We start from the raw sequence: 19,749 nt of genomic DNA, 5'->3' as shown, positions 1-19,749 counted from the left end.
GCCTAGACTGGAGTGCAGTAGTGGTGTGATCTTCGCTCACTGCAACCTCTGCCTCCCAGGTTCAAGCAATTCTTGTGCCTCAGCCTCCTGAGAAGCTGGGACAACAAGTGAGTGCCACCACACCCGGCTAAGTTTTTGTATTTTTGGTAGGGACAAGGTTTTTCCATGTTGCCCAGGCTGGTCTCGAACTTCCTGAGCTCAAGTGATCCACCCGCCTTGGCCTCCCAAAGTCTTGAGATTACAGGCGTGAGCCATCACACCCGGCCTTGGCTCTTATATATAAACACATACAACCTGTACATAGAGTTGTGCTTATTTTGTTTCAATAAGGTTTTACCTTGTACTTTATACTCTCATCCTGCAATTTTATCGTCTCTCTTTGTAGTATACCGTGTGCATTCCAGTCTAAGCTAGAACTTAGTTTTCAGTTCTAGAAAATAGAGTGAGAATACAAAAATATAACATTTGCCTGCCAATCTAATAGCATTTTAATTCCTAAATAGATCTACTTTCACAAATATGCTACTTCTCAAAGAATTATTTTTCTTATGATATTTTTCTAAGCAATGCAATGTGATATTAATCAGATTTTTAAAATGCACTACTGCATTAGTCAAGGCCCAGAAAGAAAGCATGATTTGCTCAGATAGTTTAAAGGAACAGGCTGTAAAGAAAAGTGAAGGGACCCACCAGGTGACGTTGTGGCAACTAAAGACAAGCACTAGCAGAAAGCCTTTACTACCTACAGCAGAGGCGCAGAGGGAGGAATGGGTGCTGCCAGATCCCCAGAAGGCAGCAGCCGGGGAACACAAAGGTCTGGCAGGAGCCACAGTCATAGAAGTAAAAAAATTTGTTGTCAGAACCTGGAAACAGGAGTGAGTAGGGAAGAAACTTTTTGAGCTCTGACTTCTGAAACCTTCCTGTTTCTGTGGGTGTCTCTCATTAGCCAAAACCAACTGGAAGTCAGCTGGGAGGGGAGCAGGGTGACACTCGGGCAGGAAGGGTGACACTGGGGCTGGAAGGGTAGAGGGTGGTTCTGAGGACCTCCACAAAGAATGGCCAGCACATCCTAGAACACTGACACTTATCAAATTAAGAAAAAAAGTTTATTTTTGTTTTGTGCATTCATGTTCTTTAATGAATGATTTATAAAGTAATGGCTTGGAATAGAAATCTAAAGCTTTTATTTTTTAAATTATGAACCAAAGTAATCGTACTTGCTAGAAATTAAACCAGAGCTTTGAGGTCAAATAGTTTACTCTTTCTTCTGTTTATATTAACAGGGAAGATTAATTGTGCTGAATATCGTAGTTTTGAATGGAGCTTTTTATTAACTTCAACATCAGGAAATCACCAGAGTCCACCTACCTTTCCTTATTTTTCACAGAAATAGAAAGATTGATGTTCTCATAGAGCAAAAAAGATGAGGTCTCACTTCTTGTGGCCTTCTGACATCCATCAATATTTTAGGAAAACAATTCTCACATTTCAGGGCCAATTGGGAATTAAGTTGAGCTCAAATACAAAGGGAAATATTTTTTATTAAAACATTATAAATTTTTTTGTGAAATGAATCAGCTAGCCTAAAATTTAATCCTTCCAAACTACAGTAGGTTAAAAAAAACAAGTGAATGAATGGTAAACAAGTTGAAATTTTCTTTCCAGTTTCTTATCACTGGCTAATTAGGAAGAATTGGAAAGTCAGAAGAGGAGAAAATTATAATCAATGCCTACTCCATTAAAAAATTGCTTAACTGTTTATTGAAATTGATTCTATAGAGAGCTCCTGATTGCATATTTGATAAGGAACATTAATGCTAATACATGAAATACCCTATGTGGTCACATATGAAAGAAACATTCTTGGCTGGGTGCGGTGGCTCATGCCTGTAATCCCAGAACTTTGGGAGGCCGAGGTGGGCGGATCACGAGGTCAGGAGATCGAGACCATCCTGGCTAACATGGTGAAACCTCGTCTCCACTAAAAATACAAAAAAATTAGCCGGATATAGTAGTGGGTGCCTGTAGTCCCAGCTACTTGGGAGGCTGAGGCAGGAGAATCGCTTGAACCCCGGAGGCGGAGCTTGTAGTGAGCCAAGATCACGCCACTGCACTCCAGCCTGGGTGGAAGAGCAAGACTCTGTCTCAAAAAAAAAAAAAAAAAAAAAAGAAACAAACAAAGAAAGCATTCTCCCAAATATTTTCGTTTCTATAAAAAGATAAGTCTCACCCTAAATCAATGTTAAACTTATAGAAAGAACAGGTAGTCACAGTTAGAATGTGATTTTAGGGGCTAGGAAATCAACCCCAGACTTCAGCAAATCAATGTTCTACCATTGAAGTGTGCTAATATTTAGTATGAAACCGCTTACGGATTTCAGATCTTTTCCTGAAAGCAAACTTTAATATAGCAGAAGTCATCTGGATTTGGGCTGGAGATGGGGAGAATGAGAGGAGGCAAGTACTATAAGGGGTGGAGTGTAGGGGTAGGAGAGAGTAAAGAAAGGCATTAATTAAATGTCAGAAGTGAATTTATTCATTTTGTAGTTTTATCTAAACTGAAAACTGATCCTTGCTTGAATGGCTTGATAGAGAATGCATCTCTCATGGGGCAAGGATAAAGCTATAATTATAAAACTTCAAGCTTAAAATAATGGGACTCAATGTTTGGGGCATCTTTTTAACTCAGCTAATCTAAGGATATGAGAAAATACTGTTCCTATTTAAGGAGCAAAAATTGGTAGATACGTGTTTGGGAGAATTTTTAGATTTGCCAGCATTTGTGTTTCAGAACACTAAACAGCTTCATGGCAAGCCTGAATTTCTGAATATAATGAAGCAGAGACTGTTTTGTCTTGAGTAGATCCAGTTCGTGAAGGCTCAGGGGAACAGCATGCTTCATGCCTGCCAGCAGATGAGCTTCGAAGTGCCTTAAGGAAGCACTTTGACCAGAAGGTAGATAACTCTTATTATAGAAGAAGAAGGAGTGTGTAATTCATCTCCTACTGGTAAGAATAGTTATTGCTTTTGCAAACACTGTAAATGTGCAATCTAGAAGCTAGAAATAAGTACGCAGTTAGAAGGCAGTCTTTTTTTTCATATGTAGTGAAACTACTACACTTTCTGCAGTGGCAAATCTTAGCAGAGATTGTAAATCTAAGCAGAGAGGTATCCAGGATTGTGGTAGTCTACACTGAGTATGCCTACATGATGGTAGAGAAAAAAAAATGAAGATTACATGCAGGATAGCTCCCTAAGAATATCAGATAAGAACTTCTGCAGAACAACTTGTTATGCATCTTCTGGTCCAAATTTTCAAAGAAACTGCTGCCGGGTATAAGGATACAAAAAAAGAGAGAGAGAAAGGGAGAAAACAAACAAACAAAAATGACCCTGAAGTGATAACATATTTGGCTGCACTTGTTATTTAGGAAAGTCTGTGACTCAGAAATGAGATGGTCTGGAGGGAGACTTTAGAAACAATAGCAAGACACGAAAGTTCTCTCGAAACCTTGGATCCCATTTTTCATAATAAACAGAATTATGTCTTTTTTGATTAGCTTGTGAAAATTATTTGAGAATAATTTATGAGAAGTTCCCACTGCTATAATATACTGAGTTCAATAAATTATTCATATTTTATTTTCATTAATTAAAATAAACCCAAATCCTATTAAGAACTTTTTCAAAGACTGATAACCATGACTACAAAATGCTTTGTTGTCACATTTCTTTTCATTCCATAAATTAAATAGACTCTTCTTTGTCTCTAAAGGCTATTTAAACATATTATGTTTCCCAGGAAAGGCTGCAGTTAAATGTTGGCATTTTGTCCTTATGTTCCTATAGTTTCCTGTTGTAGCAGTGTAGAATGAAGTTATGCCAGAACAATTTCCACATAAATATTGAATAAAGTGGACTTTTCATGATTCAAAGAGTTTTGTGCCAATATGTTTCTTTTCTTAAGCGTTCAATGTAAATTTATGAAATTTTAATATTCTCTCATAAACACCTAAGTGTAGTTGCCATTAAATACAGATTCACATTCATGTTAGAACTGCTATTTTTTTGTTTCATATGATTTGTTCTTTTTTTTTTTTTTGAGAAGGAGGCTGTCACCCAGGCTGGAGTGCAGTGGCGCCATCTGGGCTCATTGCAAGCTCCGCCTCCCGGGTTCAGGCCATTCTCCTGCCTCAGCCTGCCGAGTAGCTGGGACTACAGGCGCCCGCCACCACGCCCGGCTAAGAGAATGAGTGAGTGTGTGTGTGTGTGTGTGTGTGTGACTACAGGCGCCCGCCACCACGCCCGGCTGAGTGTGTGTGTGTGTGTGTGTGTGACTACAGGCGCCCGCCACCACGCCCGGCTAAGAGAGTGTGTGTGTGTGTGTATTTTTTTTTTTTGAGACGGAGTCTCGCTCTGTCATCCAGGCTGGAGTGCAGTGGTGCGATCTCAGCTCACTGCAAGCTCCGCCATTCTCCTGCCTCAGCGTCTGGAGTAGCTGGGACTACAGGCGCCCAACACCGCGCCCGGCCAATTTTTTTTATTTTTAGTAGAGACGGGGTTTCACCGTAGCCAGGATGCTCTCGATCTCCTGACCTCGTGATCCGCCCACCTCGGCCTCCCAAAGTGTTGGGATTACAGGCGTGAGCCTCCACACCCCGCCGGCAAATAAATTTTGAAGCCCTACATTTCTTGGGCAAATTTTACCCTTAAACAAAAATTCAGCCAATTGTACTAATCCAATAAAGAGCCATTTTAGGGAGCCTAAAGTTTTTTTATGAAAGCTCTAGTTGAATCACATATCAAAGTACTGGTCTATTAAGTTTCTTTTTTTCAGATATAAGTTAATTTTGATGTATTTTATTTGCTCTTTAAAAAAATCACACTTTTGAGGCTGTGTGCGGTGGCTCATTCCTGTAATGCTGGCATTTTGGGAAGCCAAGGCGGGCGGATCACTTGAGGTTAGGAGTTCGAGACCAGACTGGCCAACATGGTGAAACCCCTTCTCCACAAAAAATACAAAAATTAGCCAGGCGTGGTGGTGCATGCCTGTAATCCCAGCTCCTTGGGAGGCTAGGGCATGAGAATCACTTGAACCCAGGAAGCAGGGGTTGCAGTGAGCCGAGATCGCACCACTGCACTCCAGCCTGGGCAGCAGAGTGAGACTTTCTCAAAAACAAACAAACAAAAAGTCACCATTTTGAATGCTTAGACACTACTGGTGGACATGTAAATTAGTTCAGCCAGTGTCAAAAGCAGTTTGGTGATTTCTCAAAGAACTCAAAACAGAATTACTATTCTACCCAGTAATGAGAATGGTAGACCTAGACATGTGTATGTTCATTGCAGCACTATTCACAATAGCAAAGACATGGGATCAACCTAAATGCCCATCAATGGTAGACTGAATAAAGAAAATGTGGTGCATAGGCCCGGCGCGGTGGCTCACGCCTGTAATCCCAGCACTCTGGGAGGTGGAGGCCGGTGGATCACGAGGTCAGGAGATGGGGACCATCCTGGCTAACACGGTGAAACGCCGTCTCAATTTAAAATACAAAAAATTAGCAGGGCGTGGTGGTGGGCGCCTGTAGTACCAGCTACTCGGCAGGCTGAGGCAGGAGAAGGGCGTGAACCCCAGAGGCGGAGTTTGCAGTGAGCCGAGATCGCACCACTGCACCCCAGCCCGGGTGACAGAGCAAGACTCCCTCTCGAAAAAAAAAAAAGAAAGAAAATGTGGCGCATATATACCACAGAATATACTACACAACCATAAAAAAGAACGGGATCATGTCCTTTGCAGCAACATGGATGGAGCTGGAGGCCATTATCCGAAGCAAACAAACACAGGAACAGGAAACCAAATGCCGCATGTTCTCACTTATGAGTGGGAGCAAAACACTGAGTACATATGGACACAAAGAAGGGAACAACAGGAACTGGGGCCTACTTGAGGGTAAAGGGAGGGAAGACGGTGACAACTGAGAAACTACCTATCTAGTACTGTGCTTATTACCTGGGTGGCAAAATAATGTGTACACCAAACCCCCATGATGTGTAATTTACCTAACAAATCAGCACATGTACCCCTGAACCTAAAATAAAAGTTAAAAAATAACAATAATCGCCCTTTAAACCTATCTTTCAACATTTAAAGTTTGCAAAGGCAAAGTTTTATTCACCTATGGAACATGGTTTACTAACTGAGCAACTCTGGGCAAGTACTCTCTTGGCCTCTTAAGTGGGGATAATAACAGGGCATGTCTCCAAATCTTCCTGTGAATATTAAGTGAATGGATACGTACTGGACACTCAGAAAAATGCTTGGGTTGTAGTGATATTTAAGTGCCATTATAATGGCAGCATTGTATGAACAGAAATTAAAAACTTCAAAGTACATGTGAAAAAATATTTTTAAAAAATCTAATCATTGTATGATATAACTAGAAATTTTATTTAAGTACTTAAAGTAAGAATATTTCTACTTAAAATTCTAGATGCAGTGAAAAAACATTAAAAAATGAAAATAAAGACATTTTTCAGACTTAGAAAACCTGAAATAATTCATCTCCAACATAGCCACTTTACAATAAATGTTAAAGAAAGTTTTTAGGCAGAAGAAAATTGAAAAACTGATACTAGATGGAAATATAAATGCATACAAAGGACTGTGGGACACTGGACATGGTAACTACATGAATAAAATTCTGGAATGTTTTTCTTATTATTTAAGTATTTTTAAAATATAATTGTTTAAGTAACAGTAATAACAATATAGCATGAGGTTTATAACACATGTAGAAGTCAAATTTATGGCAGTGATGGCACAATGCCTATGAGGAGAAAAATGGAAGTATGCTATTGAAAAATTTTATATGCGAAGTAATATAATATAACTTGAATATACACTGTGAAAAGTTAAAAATATATGCTACACACCCTAAACCAACCACTAAAATATGCCAACAAAGAGTAAAGGCTGATAAGCCAATCAAAGAGATAAGATGAAATTCTTAAAGAAATTCTCAATTATCCTTTAAAAAGGGCTAAAAAAGAGAAAAAGTAACAAAGCACAGAGGGAACAAATGAAAAACCATTTTAAGAAAATAAACTTAAATCTAACCATATCAATAATCACATTAGTATCAATTGCCCAAAAACTCTAATATTGACAGATTAGATTCAAAGAAAGCAAAAGCTAACAGTATTCTGCCTCCAAAAAAACATACTTTAAATGCAAAAACACAAGTAAAAAGATGAAAAAATATATAATAAACACTACCTCAAAGAAATCTGGAGTGACTATAGTAGTATCACACAAAGTAAATTTCAGTTGAATGGATATTACTAGAGATAAAGTCATTTCAAAATAACGAAAGGGTCAGTTTGTCAAGAGAAATAAAAAACCTAAATGTCTATATAACAAATCATGTACATTCAATATACATGAAGCAAAATATAAAGATTATAAGAAAAATAAACATTTTTCTTTCCACAATTACAGTTAGATTTTTGTTTGTTTGTTTGTTTTGAGACTGAGTTTCACTCTTGTTCCCCAGGCTGGAGTGCAATGGTGCGATCTCGCCTCACTGCAACCTCCGCCTCCCAGGTTCAAGCAATTCTCTTGCCTCAGCCTCCTGAATAGCTGAGATTACAGGCACCCACCACCACACCCAGCTAATTTTTTGTATTTTTGGTAGAGATGGGGTTTCACTATGTTGGCCGGGCTGGTCTTGAACTCCCGACCTCAGGTGATCCACCTACCTCAGCCACCCAAAGTGCTGGGATTACAGGCATGAGCCACCACGCCTGGCCTAGTCAGACATTTTTATACCCCTATATCAAAAACTGATACAGCAAGAAGACAAAAATTCAGTAAGAGTGTAAAAGATTTGACCAACATTACCATTTGACCTAATTGACATGTATAGAAAATTTCAAATACCAACTGTCAGATACACATTTTTTTTTAAATGTACACAGAATATTTACCTAGAAAAAAACATATGCTGGGGCATAAAATTAATCTCAGTGATGTCAGAAAAATGGCAGACTAGAAAACTTTAGAACTTTGTCCCCCACAGAAGCATTAAAGAAAAAACTACAAATTGGTTAAACTGACATTTAGGAACTACGGAAAACAGCTCAAGGTTTACAGAAAACACATGAACATCCAAACAAAACGGAGCCACATCCAAAGCAGTAGAAAATTGTGCGGCATTTTTACTTGGCTTTGCCACATCCCATCCCTGGAACTGCACAGAATGGTCTTAGGAAAGTGATGGCTGAGCTTCCAATTCCTTCCCTGGAACTGGAAGGGTAAACCAGACTTTATTTGAAATGTTCTAACCTGTCTGGGAGCTCCATGTTGGATTAGTCTCTGTTGTTTCTAACTCATAGGTCAGACAGCAAAGATCAGAACAGCTCAGATCTCAGGCTATGAAAACCAATGAGAGACAACAGAGATGGCTCGTGAATGCTGCTGTGAGATGCATGATAGACCTGCAAATGCCTGGAGCACGAGATTACAGATAGAGGAATAAAATAGAATATTCATGACTCTGAGAAGAAGCAGGGCTATGACCCCTAGGGAAATTAAGACATTTTCTAAAAGGCTGTATACACAAGGAAAAAATAAATAAAAGCACACACAGGCCCAGAGAAAATGAAGTCTGATAAAAGACCACAGAAGATGAAAGCCTTCAGACCAGGCTGATCTCAAGTCAAAGAACATGCCCTTCTAATTATTGAAGAGCTTTTCCTACACAGACTCAGTCTGCAAACATTGGGAGAGGAAATGCCTTTTTTTCTAAATGCCCCATTTTCCACAATAACAATAACAATAACAAATTACAAGGTGTTCAAAGAGACAAGAAAGCCATGGCCCAATCAAAGAAGAAAATACAGCTGCAGAAACTGTCCCTGAAGAAACATTGACATTTGAAATACTAGACAAAGACTTTTAAACAACTATCTTATGCTCAAGGAGCTAAAGAAAAACATAGACAAATAACTAAAAAGTGAAGAAAATAATATATGAACAAAAGGAGAATATCAACAAAGAGACAGAAATTATTTTAAAAGAACCAACAAGAAATTCTGGAGATGAAAAATACAGTAAGTGAATTGAAAAATTTATGAGACAGCTTTAACAGAAGACTTTAGCAGGCAGTGGAAAGAAGCAGCAAACAAAAAGAAAGATTATTTAAAAGTAGTGAGTCTAAGGACCAAAAAGGAAAAAAAAAAAAAAAAAGAAGTGAATAGAGTCTAAGGTATTTAAGAGTCACCATTGAGTAGACCAATTATTCATTACAGAAGTTCCAGAAACAGAAGAGAGAAAGAAGGAGGCAGTGATTTATATGACAACATAAGTGTCAGAGGCGTTCAAACCAGAGCGACTCCATTTTGAGTGAGGGCTAGGAAAATGAGGCAGAGACTTGCTGGACTGCATTCTCAGAAAATTAGGCATTTTCCTAGCTTCTAGATGTTTATGAGTCAATGAACAAATTAATGATGCTTGCTAAAACAGACCCAGACTTGGGAGTGTCCAGATACCTCAATATCTGGAGAATAAGGGCATTCCTAATTTTGCATTAAAGATAATAATATTGATTCTTGCAAAATATAGTAATTAAGAAAATTAATCCTTTATCAAAAACTCTTGTAGGAGAGCACATCTCCCCATATATGCAACCATCGTACCTAGGATGGATGTGTTCTTTCTCTCACTTTCAGGAATGTCCTACTCTGTCTATGGAGTAGCTGTTCTTTCACCGCTTGCTTTTACTTTGCACTGTGGACTCGCCCTGAATTCTTTATCGTGTAAGCTCTAAGAACCCTTTCTTGGGGTCTGTATCGGGACTCCTTTCTGGTAACATAAGGATCAAAAATTTCCCACATTTTTAAGACATGTATATGCAAATCCAAGAATCTCAATGAACTCCAAGTATGATAAAACAAAAGGAGTGTAGGCAGAGGAACAAAATTGTCAACTGAAAATTTTATAATTAGCAAAACTGTCCTTCAAACATGAGAGGAAAACCTTCTGGTTCTAAACCAGTATGTAAGGAGCTTGATAGTCATACTTTATCCTAACAACTAGTAAAAAGTTGAACAAACAAAAAACTCACCACCTCTTCTCAGATCTGTCATGGAAATGAGATCAGAGAGCAAACCAAGGCCCCCCAAATTGGAGAGACAGACAGGCAGATACATAGAAGCAAAACTTAACTCATGCAGAAATGATGAGCAGAAATCTCCATAAGACCCAGTGCTGGGTTGGGCATAGTGGCTCACGCCTGTAATCCCAGCACTTTGGGAGGCCGAGGTGGGCAGATCACCTGAGGTCAGGAGTTCAAGACCAGCCTGGCCAACACGGTGAAACCCCATCTCTACTAAAAATATCAAAATTAGCTGGGCATGTTGGCGGGAACCTGTAATCCCAGCTATTCAAGAGGCTGAGGCAGGAGAATTGCTTAAAGCCGGGAGGTGGAGATTGCAGTGAGGCAAGATCATGTCATTGTACTCCAGCTTGTGCAACAGAGCAAAACTCCACCAAAGAAAAAACAAAAAACAAAAAAACAAACAAAAAAAATCACCAGTGCTGAAGTAGAAAAACCTGAAACTGTAATTAACAAATTGCTGTAGCTCAAGGTGAACAACTCTGAAAGTTAAAAACTTCAAGTGGGTACACTCATTGAAGGTCTCCATACTTTTGTGAATTATGCCTCCAGAAACTCTACTAGGTTCTCAGTGAATGTTGGAAAAAATGTCCTCATGCTTCTGGCAGGAGGAAGGGGAAAGGAACCATTTGGAAACATGCTGGAGTATTCAGTTCTTTTTCACAAGACCTGCACCAGGAGAAACTATTTTACTAGAGCCTAATCTGCTGGGGTTTTATCAGAGCCTACTATATGTGACAGAAGGAAAATACTCAACTGGCTGTAGCTTTCCACATGCACAAAAGGGAATAAATAACTCCATCTCCTTCTGGCCTTTCATGTGGGGGAAGAGAAACACTCAACTACAATCCCTTTTAGATTTCCATATGGAAAAAGGGAAATATACAACTTCGTCCTCCCTTCAGCCATTATGTCTCATCTAAAGTCGGGGAGGAACTGAGAAGCACTGATGAAGTTCACAGTCAAGGGGCACAGTCTCGCCAAAAGACTGAGCCCTAATCATAGGACTATAGAATGCTCCCCTTCCCCTTACACTCTATCACTACATTACTAAAGGCCTATTTACTATAGCTGCTTTTACTTAGTACATTGTGTTCACTTTTCAACAAAAAAAAATTCCAAGATAGACTGAAATGTAAAAAAAAAAAAAAAAAAACAGTTTGAAAAGTATGAACAAGCATCATAAGCAGAGTCAAGTAAGGCAGGAATGTTGGAATTATCAAAGCAGATATTTTAAATAATTGTGATTAATGTGCTAAGGACTCTAGTAAATAGACAACATGCAAGAACAGATGAATTATGTAAACAGAGAGATGGGGATACAAAGAAAAAAATCAAAAAAGAAGTGCTAGAGATCAAAGACATTGTAATAGACATAAAGAAGGGCTTTGATGGGCTCATTAATAGACTGGACATAGCCAAAAAAGAATCTTTGAGTTTGATGATATGACAATAGAAATTTCCAAAACTAAAGAGCAAGGAAAAAAATACTCAGTAAAAACAGAATAGAATATCAAAGAACTGTAACAAAACTACAAAAGGAGTTAATATATATATTGGGAATTTTAAAAGGACAGGAAAGAGAAAAAAATGGAAGCAATATTTGAAACAAAATGACTGAAAATTCCTTCCAAACTAGTGTCAGACACCAAACCAGAGATCAAGAAAGCTCAGAGTACACCAAACAGGATACATGAAAAGAAAAATTACACCTAGGCATTTCATATTCAACTTCAGAAAATGAAAAATTAGAAAAAAAAGTCTTGAAAGAAGCCAGAGAGGAAAAATATCTTACATATAAAGGAGCAAAAGTAAGAATTACTTCTTAAATTTTCTTAGAAACCATGCAAGCAAGAAGAGTGAGGTTGAGAGAAAAACCACCAGCCTAGATTTCTGCACCCTGTAAAATTATCCTTCAAAAGTAATAAGAACTAAAGTTCTTCTCAGACAAACAAAACCTGAAGGCATTGTTACTGGTAGACCTACCTTGCAAGAAATGTTAACAGAAGTTCAGAAAGAAAATGATGTAGGTCAGACACTCCAATCTACATAAATAAAAGAAGAGAGTCAATGAATTAATAAGTAAAAGTAAAGTAAAACATTCTTTTTTTGTTCTTAATTGATCAAAGACATAATAGTTTGTTCAAAATAATAATAGCAACAATATATGGTTATGTATGCATATATATATGCTTTTGTATACTTTTGTATACATGAAGTGAGTGATAGCAATGATAAAAGGGAAAGGAAGGAAGAATTAGGAATATTGTGTTATTAATATATCTTCTACCTGTGAAGTGGTATAGTGTCATTTGAAAGTGTACTTGGATTAGTTGTAAAAATATATTGTGAACTCTAGGACTAATGTTTTAAAACTTTAAAAAAGTATAATTGATATGCTAAGGAAGGAGAGAAAATGAAATTATATAAAGTGCTCAATTAAAACACAAAAAGTAGAAAACAATGCGCGACAAAAATAACTAAGAGCAAGGACGGCAAAGAAAAATCATTAACAAAGATGGTACATATTAATTGCTATATCAATAATCATCTTAACTGTCAATGGTCTAAAACACACCAATCAAAACACAGAGACTGTCATAGTAAATCAAAAAACAAGACCCAGCTGTCTACAAGAAGCTCATTTTAAATTTGAAGACTCATAGAGATAAAAATTAAGGGGATGGAAAAGATACTGAGGTAAATTATAAAGGGTGGTCATAGCCTCCCTTAAAGGAGAACAAACTTGCTAAATAGATGGAGAGAATAAACTACCCGACAGTGCACAAACCACATCATGGGCTCAGGGTTAGAATATCCTGCAGCAAGGAGGTAGAAAAATAGAAGGGAGAATTCACACAAGCACAGAAACCCATAATTAGTGTCCTTGGACTGACCTATATTCACTATAATAGTAAGAGAAAAACACCCCTGGGTGGAGATTTAAGATGCTAATGATACATGCAATGTTAAGTCCTAGCATGTACAACCACAGCACCTGTGCAGCCAGGGGACTACCCATAACATACTCATCAGAACACCCCTTCCCACCCCTCCATGAATAATCATGTAAATCTCCCATAAAGGGCGATCCCCCTGCATCAGACAGGGCTGTCTCACCTTTGAGCAGCCTGCTCTGATCAGCTGTCAGAGTGTACTTTTGCTTTGCAATAAACTCTTTTGCTTACTGTTACTTTGGACTCGTTCTCAAATTCTTTTGTGCAGCAAAGTCAAGAACCTGAAAAAGCCCACTGGCAACAATAGCATGCTAACAGTAATCCAAAGAAAGCAGGAGTAGCTCTATTAATGACACATCCCACTTCAGAACAAGAAGAATTATCAGAAATAAAGAGAGTAATTACATAATAAAAATGGGGTCAGTTCTCCAAGAAGACATAACAATCCTTAGTGTTTACACACCTAAAAACAGAGCATCACTATATGTTAGGCAAAAACTAATAGAACTTCAAGGAAAAATAGATGAATTTACTACTGTACTTTGAGACTTTAACATCTCTCTACTAGTAATTAGCAGATTAAGCAGGCAAAAAATTAGGGAAGACATATTATAATTCAAGTCAGCAGTGACATTAATCAACTGCATCCAATTGACATGTGTAGAATAATTCACCCAACAGCAGAATACACATGCTTCTGAAGCTCCCATGGAATGTTCACAAAGACACATCACTATCTAGGCCATTAAAAAGCAACTTATTTAAAAGCATGTAAGTCATGCAAATTATGCTCTATGACTACAGTGAAATTAAGCTAGAAATCAACTTCAGAAAGATGACTGGAAAACATTAAAATACGTGAAGGCGTAACATCACACTTCTAAATAAAAATGGATCAAGGAAGTCTCAAGAGGAATTGTAAAATATTTTGAACTAAATGAAAATGAAAATACAACTTTAAATTTGAAGACCCATAGAGATAAAAATTAAGGGGATGGAAAAGCTACCGCGGTAAGTTATAGAGGGTGGTCATAGCTTTTCATTTTCGCTTACATCTCACGGAAGTGTGTGAAATGCAGTAAAACAATGCTTAGACCAAAATTATAGCATTGAATGTACATGTTGCATCCCAAGGAGGGTCTAAAATTAATAATCTAACTTTTCACCTTAGGAAGCTAGTAAAGGAAGAACAAATTAGACTCAAAATAAGGAGAAGAAAAATATAAAAATCAATAAAATTGAAGACAGAAAAATCAATAGAAAAAAATCAACAAAATAAAAATCTGATTCTTTGAAAAGATAAATAAAATTGGTAAATCTCTATCCAGAGTAAGAGAGAAAAAGAATACAAATTATTAATATCAACATTTAAAGAAGAACCACCTCTATAGATACTATGGACATTAAAACATTTTAAAAAATAAAGAAATATTATTAACAACTTCATAAGTTTGATAACCAACATAAAATACAGCACTTCTTTGAAATATACAATCTACTAAAATTCACACCAGGAGAAAAAGACAATCTGAGTTGTCCTATATCTATCAAAGGAACTGAATCAATAATTAATAAGCTGATAAAATAGAAAGTACCAAGCCCCAGAGAGTTCTCTGGTAAATTCTAACACTTAAAAGAAAAATTATAACAATTCTCCAGAATCTTTTCCAAAAAATAGAAGCATACAGAATGCTTCCCTAGTTATTCTATGAGGTCATTATTACCATACACCAAAACCAAAGACATTACAAGAAAGAAAAAAACAAAGAGCACTATCTTTCATTAAGCAAAAATCCTGAACAAAGTATTAGCAAATTGGATCCAATAATGTGTAAAAAGATGATGAAGTGGACCTTATCCTAATTATGAAAGGCTAGTTCAACAATTGAAAATAAACTGATATATTTCATCACATTAACAAGAAAAAGAAAAAAAACAAGATCACATCACCAGATGCAGAAAAACATTTGACAAAATCCAACATCCATTAATGATAACTCTCGGCAAATTAGGAATAGAGGGAAACTTCCTCAAAGTGACAATGTCTATAGGAAACCTACAGCTAACATCATATTCCCTGGTAAGAAGTTAGATGCTTTCCTGGTAAGATGAAAAACAAGGCAAGAATGCCTGCTCTCACCTTACTCAACATCATACTGAGGGTCCTAGCTAATGCAATAAAACATGAAACACACATAAAAGTTAAACAGATTTGGAAGAAAGAAATAAGACTCTGCTCACAGATGGCATGACTGTTTATGTAAAAAATCCCCCCAAAATCAACCAAAACATTTGTGGAACTAACATGTGGTTATAGTAAGGTTGTAGAATATAATGTTAATGTACAAAAGTCAATTGATTTCTGATATACCAGCAATGGGCAATTGGAATTTGAAATTAAAAGCATAATACCATTTACTTTAGCATTGAAAAGGGAAATGTTTAGGCATAAACTGAATAAAATATGTACCAGGTTTATATGAGAAAACTACAAACTCTGGTGAAAGAAATCAAAGATCTAAATAAATGGAGTATAAATAGAATAAAATATGTACAAAGTTTATATGAGAAAAAACTACAAACTGATGAAAGAAATCAAAGAAGATCTAAATAAATGGAGAGATATTCTATGTACATGGATAAGAAGACTCAATATTGTCATAATGTCATTTCTTCAAAACTTGATCCGTAGATTTAATGGAACCCCAATCAAAATTCCAGTAAATTATTAAGTGGATATCCACAAACTGGTTCAAAAGTTTATATGAAATGACAAAAGATCCAGAACAGCCAACATAATATTGAAGGAGAAGAACGAAGTTCGAGGTCTAACAAACTAATTTCTGTATGATTCCAACTACATGGCATTCTGGAAAACGAAAAATTACAGACACAGTAAATAGCTCAGTGATTGCCAGGAGTTTGAGGGAAAGGGGACTAGGGGTAAATGGAACACAAGAGATTTTCAGAATAGTAACACTGTTATGTATGACACAGTAATTTTGGATACATGCCATTATATATTTGTCCAAACCCATGGAACGTCAATCACAAAGAGTGAAGCCTAATATAAACTATGGGCTTTAGTAACTAATGGTGTATCAATACTGGGTCATGGATTCTAACAAATGTGCCACACTCATGTAAGATGCTAAAAATAGGAGAAACTGCAGGGAGGTATATGGGAACTGTTTTTTTCTTTCATCTTTTTTACTGTAAACCTAAAACTTAGTAAAAAATGAAGCATCTTATTTTTTAAAATTATCTAAATACATTAATAAAAAGTGAGAGATTAGCAAAGTAGATTTCAAAATATCCTAATCATAAGCTCTTTATAAGAAACCTACTTTACATTTAATAAAATAGGTAAATTGAAATTAAATGCATGAAAAAGACATGATATGCAAATATTAACAAAATAATGCAGGAATGGCTATATTAATATCTGATGGAGAGACTTCAGAGTAAGGAAAATTACTAAAGACAAAGAAAGATACTACATATTTTTAAAAGCCAAGCTACTATGAAGACACAATGATCCTAAATGTATATAAACCAACAGAATTTTAAAATACATGGAGCAAAAGCAGAGAATACTGAAAGAAGAAATAGACAAATCTACAATTATAGTTGGGGATTCCAACCTTCTCACTAGCTGACAGAATTACTAGTCAGAAAATTAGCATAGATATAGAAAAATATGAACTACACAGTTCACCAACAGGATCCAATTGATATTCATATATAGATTTATCACATAAAGGAAACTCCAATAAGATTAAAAACTAATTGCTCATCATAAGTAATAGAAGGCAGAAGAAAGTGGAATGACATATTAAAAGTGATTAAAGAAAATAAGAGACCAAGAATCTTATATCTAGCAAAACTACATGCTAAGACTAAAGATTAAATAGACATTTTCTGGCTGGGCGTGGTGGCTCACTCCTGTAATCCCAGCACTTTGGGAGGCAGAGGTGGGTGGATCACAAGGTCAGGAGATCGAGACCATCCTAGCTAACATGGTGAAACCCCGTCTCTACTAAAAATAGAAAAAATTAGCCGGGCGTGGTGGCGGGCGCCTGTAGTCCCAGCTACTCGGGAGGCTGAGGCAGGAGAATGGCGTGAACCTGGGAGGCGGAGCTTGAAGTGAGCCAAGATCGCACCACTGCACTCCAGCCTGGGCAACAGAGCAAGACTCTGTCTCGAAAAAAAAAAAAAATAGACATTTTCATATAAACAAAAATTGAGAAAATGTGTTGCTGGAAGATTTATCTTGATATTTATTAACACTAATAAAAGATTTCCAAGCTGATTCCTGATACGTGTTCAACCCCATATGAGAAAACAAAGAGGCTGGTAAATTGAATTATGTAGATAATTGTTAGAGTATAATTGGATATTTTGTCTTCTTTCCTTAAATGATTTAAAATGCAATTGCATAAAATGATATGTATATACACAGATTGTTGGATTCGTAACCTATGGAAATGTAATATATTTGACAATAATGGCACAAAGGATATGAGCAGAAGCAAATCTATATTGGACCAACCAGGAGGTTGACACCAGATGGTTTTTCAGGTGTACAAAAATAAAGAGAACCAGAAATGGCAGATAAGAAGATTAATATCACAAACTTTACAAATGTATACTTGCCCTCCTTTCTTCCTCAGCTTCTTTAAAAGATGCAAAAGTAAAAAGAACAAAGCTGGAGACATCATGCTACCTGACTTCAAAGTATACTATAAGGCTACAGTAACCAAAACAGCATGGTACTGGTACCAAAACAGAGATATAGACCAATGGAACAGAACAGAGGCCTCAGAAATAACACCACACATTTACAACCATCTGATCTTTGAGAAACTTGACAAAAACAAGCAATGAGGAAAGAATTGCCTATTTAATAAATGGCATTGGGAAAACTGGCTGGCCATACGCAGAAAACTGAAACTGGACCCCTTCCTTACACCTTATACAAAATTTAACTCACGATGGATTAAAGACTTAAACATAAGACCTAAAACCATAAAAACCCTAGAAGAAAATCTAGGCAATACCATCCAGGACATAGGCATGGGCAAGGACTTTAGGACTAAAATACCAAAAGCAATGGCAACAAAAGCCAAAATAGACGAATGGGATCTGGTTAAACTAAAGAGCTTCTGCACAGCTAAAGAAACTATCATGAGAGTGAACAGGCAACCTACGGAATGGGAGAAAATTTTTACAATCTATCCATCTGACAAAAGGCGAATATCTAGAATCTACAAAGAACTTAAACAAATTTACAAGAGACAAACAACCCCATCAAAATGTGGGCAAAGGATATGAACAGACACTTCTCAAAAAAGGACATTTATGCAGCCAACAAACATGTGAAGAAAAGCTCATCATCGCTGGTCATTAGAGAAAGGCAAATCAAAACCACAATGAGATACTATCTCATACCAGTTGTGTGATGCTTTTATAAAGCATGCTTTCTTGCGTGCCGCCATGATTGTAAGATGTGACTTTGCTCCTCCTTGCCTTACACCGTGATTGTGAGGCCTCCCTAGCCAGGTCAAACCTCTTTCGTTTATAAATTACCCAGTCGCAAGTATGTCTTTATTAGCACTGTGAGAACAGACTGATACATCAGAGATAAAGAAGGACATGCTGTAATGTTAAAGAGACAATATATCAAGAAGGTATAAAAATTATAAACCTATGTGCACTGAACGAAATTTTTCCAAAATCTACAAAGCAAAAATTAAAGGTAGAATTAAAGGTGAATTAAAGGTAGAATTCAACAATAATAGTTGGAGATGGTAATCGTAGCAGACATCAGTATCTCACTTTCGATAATCAGAAAAGCTAAATGGATGCTAGCAAGAATATGGAGGATTTGAGTAACAGTATAAACTAGCTAGATGTAACAGAACTGACAGTACAGTACACCCAAAAGGCAGAACATTACTCTCAAGTGCACATGGAACAGTTCCTAAAATAGATCACATGCTAGGCCAAAAACCAAACCTCAAAAAAAGTAGAAAATGATTGTTCTTTGATCAAAGTGGAATTAAATTAGAAATTAAAAACAGAAAGAACTTTGGGAAAAGCAGAACTTATAAAAATTAGCTACATACTTCTAAATAACCAATGAGTCAGAGATGAGATCATGATGAAAAATAAGCAGAAGGATATAATAAACATTGAAATAGAAATTAAAGAAATAGAAAAAATGGTAGAGCAAATCAACAAAACCAAGAGTTGGGTCTTTAAAAAGATTAACAAAATTAACAAACTTTAGCTACACTTACAGGGAGAAAGAGAGATTCAACTTACTAAAATTAAGAATGAAAGAGGGACATTACTATTGACCTTATAGAAATAAAAAGAACTATTAAAGGTACTATGAAAAAAAGAATGTCAACATATTAGATAATGTTGACGAAATGATATCATTTCTAGAATAATATCTACCAATCATTTAAAGAAGAATTAGTGCCATTCTTCACAAGCTCTTAAAAAATTTTTAATATTTATTACAGTATTACTTATAATAGCCAAAAAGTAAAAACAACCCCAATGTTAATTAACTGATGAATGGATAAATACAATATGGTGTATCA

The sequence above is a fragment of the Pan paniscus genome, chromosome 11, assembly GCF_029289425.2.
Source record: "Pan paniscus chromosome 11, NHGRI_mPanPan1-v2.0_pri, whole genome shotgun sequence".
NCBI lineage: Eukaryota > Metazoa > Chordata > Mammalia > Primates > Hominidae > Pan > Pan paniscus.
This window is presented reverse-complemented; position numbering follows the sequence as displayed.